This window comes from Anabrus simplex, chromosome 4, assembly GCF_040414725.1.
Source record: "Anabrus simplex isolate iqAnaSimp1 chromosome 4, ASM4041472v1, whole genome shotgun sequence".
Taxonomy (NCBI): domain Eukaryota; kingdom Metazoa; phylum Arthropoda; class Insecta; order Orthoptera; family Tettigoniidae; genus Anabrus; species Anabrus simplex.
The window spans coordinates 90119640-90126729 of record NC_090268.1 but is presented as its reverse complement, the minus strand read 5'-3'; the positions used below and the strand labels follow the sequence as shown (position 1 = coordinate 90126729).

The window sequence follows — 7090 nt, the reverse complement described above, 5'->3', positions numbered from 1 at the left end:
ACTCTTCTCCTCCCGCCTTTACTTAACTGGTATCCATGTCCAATTTTATATTTATTTATATCGCTTACTTGTTTGCATATTATACTAATTTTGCTCACCTGGCCTGTCGTCAGGCCGTCTTGTACCAGTGATTAACTCCGTAGTCAATCAGCTTCTCCACTCAACTAAGAAGTTACTTGATACTGAGAGGTGTAAAGGATATATACTGTATATAGGTATATCAGTAACACAGATGGCATCGCAAAGTAATTAATATTTACCCCAAAAGATGACACTGCCATACGTTTATCTGAATTGTTGCCAACTTAACTTCTGAGAGGAACTAAAATACATCAAACTCAAATCACGTGTTTCATTACCACAACACTTTCCTCCTATAAAAGGTGACCATCTATCCACCTTCCTTGCAGTCATTGAGTGCAGTATACACCGTACGTGTTTCATTTGTACGATATGTCCGGACTTGCGGTAGTAGTCAACAAGTATAAAGAGGACCTACGGAAATGTACTTTCATTCCGCGTTCCTCTTATTCGAAACTAGTACTCGGGAAGCCTGGAATACCGAACAGGAGATTTATTCAACACTCGTCTCCAACAAAGATATGACCATTGCATTTCTACGCGATAGTATGAAGTACCCCCAAGTGTCAGTCCACCATGACCTTGGATGACACAAAAACTGGAGACGGCGTACGATGGGCCTGTAATAAAGGACCAAGGCAATCACGGTGCAAGACTACCAAGACAATGTGTCAACTCTTGGTTTTCTAAAAGTAATTTAATACCGGAAATCCTCCAGCTTACTAATGAAATAGCGCACAATACCCACTCCAACATAATCCGTGAATACGAGTTCTCCAAAACCACCATCACGGACTGGACTAATTTCTACCTGGAAGTCCTAATAAATTACATTAAAACTACGTCTGAATCCATCAGCGGGCCCAATACCATTGTAGGGGTGGACTAAAGTAAACTCAGACGAAGAAAATATTACAGGGGGCATTTTGTAGAGGGTCAGTGTTTTCAGTGGAGTCGAGAGGGGGGGGGGTCATCTATTTTTTTTCACCACCGTCGAAGACAGAACGGTCCAATCCCTCATCTCCACTATAAAGCAGTGGATCAAACCCAGCACCACAATAATAAGGCTGTTTGAAATCGTACAGCATCTTGAAGAAAGATGGTTATGACCACTTGACAGTCAATCACTTAATAGAGTTTGACAAAGTAACCGGTGCTCACACGAACACAATATAACCTACACGGCGGCATGTAAAGGCATCCGTTCCCGAATATAACACAAGAAAAAACCAGTACATCGCCTACCTCGCCACCTACATGTTCAACAAACATTGCAAGATTGCTGGAGAGGACAGATATAACAATTTTTTAGAAATAGTTCGGGACATTGAGTGGTGCGAATGAACAAGCCCTTCAGTATATCTTCCATGACTGATCTCTCAGGTCTGTGCAACACGAAAAACAGTGCTTGCTTCGTGACAGGTCGTCGTGGTGTTGATTGTTTTAAGAGAAAGTACAACTAGACGAAAACAATCCAGTCGTGTGTCCACTCTGTGATGTACATGTTTGTTTTAAGAGGAAGTACAACTACGCAAACACATTTCCATCTTCTGTCCACTCCTTGCCAACAGATCCTGCACTTACGGTGAGTACCCATAAATTCATATCCTGTCTTAGTGATTCCAATATACTCCGTATATATACAGTAGTACTAATCTAACCCGTCACTGTCGGTGGTTTTCGGTGGATCACATTTGCTCGCGTATGCGACTGGGGAAAAGGAGCCGTCTCCTCCCATTGCAGACAGTAATTTTATTATCCATCAACTCACTTATTGAACTCTTTGGAGAGGTGAAAATCGCTGAAGCATGATACTTTCTGGTTTCTAGACTGACTGGAAAATTATTTTTCTAGAGTTCGGGGTCTCGGTATATTTTATAATTTAACTCCTTTTGAAGTGAAGAATAGAATGCGCCTCTTAATACTAACTGGGAGCGCGAACTATCTACCTTTATATCATGGAGTTTCTGTTACTGAGGACAGAATTCAGGCTTCTACATTTTCTGGTTCCATTACACTTGAGGAAAAAACTAAAAAAGAATTCCAGAATTTCATTTAAAAGAAATGTGCATCAAAGCGACTGACAACTCTCCCTATAGTTTCTAGTAGCATAGCCAGGATCGGCCAATGGAGTGGGGGAGGGGGGGGGAAGTTAGTTACAAAATGGTAATAGATACGGATGGGCTGCGAACGGAGTCGCGAAGAGTCGAGGCTGCTACCTCTGGAACCGATACTCTCGACTCCAGTGTCGACTCCACTGATGTAGTAACGCCATCTATCAACTATTGTCGGAACTGCTTGGAATTATCGTTCAATGTTCCTCCCTTGGTAACTCATGATACGATGAATACAAGATGATTATTAGCCAGAAAACATTAAATATTGTTTCGGGATTTTATCATCGTTAGTGTTAATGCTGTAGGTCTATTTTGGCGACGATGATGATAATGATGACGATAATTGTAGCGGTAATAATAATCTGAGAGTATACTTTTACATAATCGTCAATATTGACTTGAACGAGTTCAGGTCTGCGGTGAAGGGGGCAACGCGTGCGCCTGTCAGCCGACGGTCCTGGGGTCGATTCTCGGCCGGGTTAGGTTTTTTAAATTGTAAATGATTAATACCTCTGGCCTGGGGCTTCAAACAGAAAAAAAGAAGCGAGTACTTAGAGTATGATTTTACAACAAATATTTTACCAAACATTGTGCGTCATAATAGCCGCCTCTGCAGTCTAGGGAGGCCCCGGGATCGATTCCGGCCAGGTCAGGGATTTTTACCTGTATCTCAGGTTTTCCGATCACGTTGAGGTAGAGACCGGGTCTAGAAAGCCAAGAATAACGGCCAAGAGGATTCATCGTGCTGAACACACGTCACCTCGTAATCTACTGGCCTTCGAGCTGGGCAGAGGTCACTTGGTAGACCAAGGCCTACCAGGGCTGTCGCGAAAAGGGGCTTTTGTGTATACTACTACTACTACTACTACTGTTACCAATGCAACAAGACTTAACGTGGTCCTTGAATTATAATGAATAACCTACGTGTTTTCCAGTCAGTGACCGGGTCAGGAATGGAATGAATGAAGCCCCATCCTGCGGCGAAGATATGAATTGTACCAGTTGCCGAGGCCTGTCGCACTCCTCTGGGGCAATGATGAATGACTGACAGTTAATGAAATGATGTTGGAGAGTGTTGCTAGAATGGAAGTTGACAGGGAAAACCGGAGTACCCGGAGAAAAACACATCTCACGTGGCTGCCGCCCGAGCCACGGAAGCTTTTAGCAGTGAAAGTTACAGTATGTTCAAATTATGTAAGAGGATTTACCCATATTAGATTTGTTTTCATTGTTCATGTACAATTCATAATGATTTACCATCGATATCTGTTTATCAGTTTCCTGATCACGACAAATAAAGACGTGAAATTAAATGCCCGTGGTCTGCTATGCCGATACATTCTGACATGACACGTTTAATTTTACTTCAACTACAGCATTACGCTCGTCGTTCTTCGCTAACGATATCGTACTTCCTTCTTTCTTAATCTGTTTATCGTCCAGGGTTGGCTTTTCCCTCGGATTAACGAGGAGTCCCACCTTTACCGCCTCAGGGACAGTGTCCTGGAGCTTCAGGCATCGGTACGGGGATACAGCTGGGGAGAATGACCAGTACCTCGTCCAGGCGGCCTCACCTGCTATACTGAACAGGGGTATTGGTGGGGGATGGGAAGACTGGAAGGGATAGACAACGAAGAGGGAAGGAAGCGGCCGTGGCCTTAAGTTAGGTACCATCCCGGCATTTTCCTGGAGGAGAAGTGGGAAACCACGGAAAACCACTTTCAGGATGGCTGAGGTGGTAATCGAACCCACCTCTACTCAGTTGACATCCTGAGGCTGAGTGGACCCCGTTCCCAGCCCTCGTACCACTTTTCAAATTTCGTGGTAGAGCCGGGAATCGAACCCGGGCCTCCGGGGTGGCAGCTAATCACACTAACTACACACAGAGGCGGACGATATCTTACTTCACTCTACAATACTCTTAAAAATCCCAATGGGCAAATGAGCAGCAACACGTATGATATTTAATGTTATTTTCCGCGCCTCGACACGCAAACGCCCCGCAATGAGAGTCAAGTTCGCCTGGAGTCGCGAGGCTTCATGCGAAGCGACCGTGTGGCCCCGCAATGTGCATCAACTTTACTTGGAGTCGAGAGGCTTCATGCGAACCGAGACCGGTGTTCGGAGTCGATGGAGTCGACGCTCTCGATTCCAGGCTTTAGTCGCGCCCACCCCTAGTAATAGAACACAATGAAGGTACGTGTGTGGTGGGCGCATTCATGGTTTCTCGTAAGGACACTGGCTAGTGAATTATGTTGATATTCAGATTTCAGTAGCCTACCCTACAAAATCTTCCGAGTGGTAGGCTTCAGTAATAGTTTGAAATTATTTTTTGCATACTTCAACGGACATTGTATTTCAAAGTTAAACAAAGTAATCGAAACATTAACATGTACTAAACACTCAAAGTTTCCCGAAATCGAAATGTGTAAAGACGAGAACAGATTCGCATTAGACATATGGACAAAAATCCAAGTGGGAAGTAATGAAGAAGGTACCCTGGGTTGTATCTCCATGACTCTTATCTATCAGTGTAGGTCTGTTTAGTGCCGGGAGTGTCAGAGGTGTAGATCTTTTGATTTGACACCCATAGGCAGCCCGCGCGTTGTGATGAGGATGAAATTATGAAGACGACACAAACACCCAGCCCCCGTGCCAGGGAAATTAACCAATGATGGTTAAAATTCCCGACCCTGTTGGGAATCCAACCCGGGACCCCTGTGATCAAAGGCCAGCACGCTAACCATTTGGCCATGGAGCCGGACGTATTTCTTTAAGCAGCCATTAATTACATTTTCCGCCTTAACATCGTAAATTAATGGCAATGTTACTGACTTAATCTTTAGAAGGATACAGCCCATTGAGCGCCGTAGTCTTCCAAGACGAGGTAGCTTGCAGATAATGCATTGTCACGTGGACAGCCTTGGGATATCCACGTCCGTCTTGTTTGTCTTGTACGATGACGAACAAATTTTAAATGATTCATGACAATGTGAGCCTCCGTGGCTCAGGCGGCAGCGCGCCGGCCTCTCACCGCTGGGTTCCGTGGTTTAAATCCCGGTCACTCCAGTGAGATTTGTGCTGGACAAAGCGGACGCGGGACAGATTTTTCTCCGGGTACTCCGGTTTTCCCTGTGCTCATTCATTATAGCAACACTCCAATATCACTCATTTCATCTGTAATTCATTAATCATTGCCCCAGAGGAGTGCGACAGGCTTCGGCAGCCGGCACAATCCCCATCCTCGCCGCTAGAACGGCGCTTCATTCATTCCATTCCTGACCCGATCGAATGACTGAAAACAGGCTGTGGATTTCATATGCATGATGACTATTAATCAAACATTGTTTTACCATTTTTTTCCCTACGGTAAGTATTTGATATACTGTATTTCTCTGAATTATGAAAAATATTAAGGATTTAAAAATATGTTGGAAATCAAACACAAATATCACTTTGCATTCAGCATTTAATGGAAGTCAACATTGCAGAGCGCAGGATATGTTTTTCCCGATGACGTCACGATCCGCTGACCAATGGCAGCACACATGCCCGATATGGCCTATCTATGTTGCGCACACTCGTAGTTCAGTGATGAAGGTTGAACAGTTCGTTTCCGTAGGGGGCATTTGTAGGGCCGCTGAATCCTTCAGGCTTTCCGACCGGTGTGCTTTAGCGATGAACGCAAGGTAAGGGGCAACATCACTGTAGTTACTAACGAACACAGATTTGTTTGGATATTTAATGCGATTCCTTTGAGTCTTAGCTTCTAAAGAATTTACGTTTCTAATGGTTCCATTATTATGCGCTGTTTTACTCTAACCGGGCACTGTACATACTCTACTCTGAATAATATTACATTGCCTGGTCTTTACTCCGGTATTTGAAAGTGAGTTGAATAGAAGTGATAGTCTAGAGCAGGTTTTGTATATTTTTACTTGATACACACAGTAGAGCCACGGGAACGTTTCATTCAGAATACTGAGGATGATCTCCAGGCGCGGCCTGTCCAAATGGGCCTAGGTAATTCCAACACTACTCCCTGTTCCCCTGACTTTCAACCCTCCCAGTCAAATGGCGAGCAGTGAATGTTTTGAGACGCGGCAATTATTTTAAAGAATCGTAACCGTGAACCAGTAGGCCTACTTTAGTTGGGCTCCGCAAAATATTACCATAGGAAAGTTTTTAGATACTAGCAAAATATCCGTGCTTCGCTACGGCTTTAGTTTAAAGTTATTATTCAAAGTTTTACATTTTGGAGAGTCCACTGCCGGATGAGCCTGTAAAATACACCCTCAGTTCGTACGTCAATCGGTTTTGGGAGAAAGATTAGAAAATCAGTCATTTGTACCTCGTGCGCAAGAATACGAATCTTTTAAACCGTATCTTATTCAACATCTGGGACATAAAACGACCAACCTGTGAAATGTTTATTTTGTACATCCAACAGTAATGGAGGAATTAATGCTTTTTAAGGGGTGAATGTTTTTATATATTAACATCTAAGATATAGAAGACTGCCCTTCATAATAAAATGTTAAAGTTCATGCCTGAAACTGTTTTGGAAGAATGGATCATGTGCTTTTGAGAGTCAACCTAACTAAACCTCTCAGGGTAGAAATATTTTGAAGTAGGTATAAGATATTTTACACTTAGGACATAAATACGAATGTCGAAGATAAGAGGTCTACTGATTCAGCTCTAGAGAGCCGAAGTATCACTACAGTTTCGAGGACACCGTATTCTCCCATACTAAACGTAGAAATGTTCTGATAAAACTTTGTGCCTCATGGTTTTAGAGGAATGAATAATTTAGTTTCCGGAGCTAACCCCAGTTAACACTTCGGGAGTGGAACGTTTAAAAATACTTCCTATTTCGCACCTAGGATTTA

The 7090-nt window shown here is 43.4% G+C and overlaps 1 long non-coding RNA gene across 1 annotated transcript in view; it reads left to right on the top strand.

Moving 5' to 3' along the window:
* The first annotated feature begins 5801 nt into the window (after positions 1 to 5801).
* Positions 5802 to 7090, top strand: part of LOC136872436 (uncharacterized) — a 71893-nt gene continuing 70604 nt past the window's right edge. The window contains exon 1 of the long non-coding RNA XR_011018027.1: positions 5802 to 5887. This is a non-coding gene — a long non-coding RNA (uncharacterized lncRNA). The remainder of the gene's footprint in view (positions 5888 to 7090) is intronic.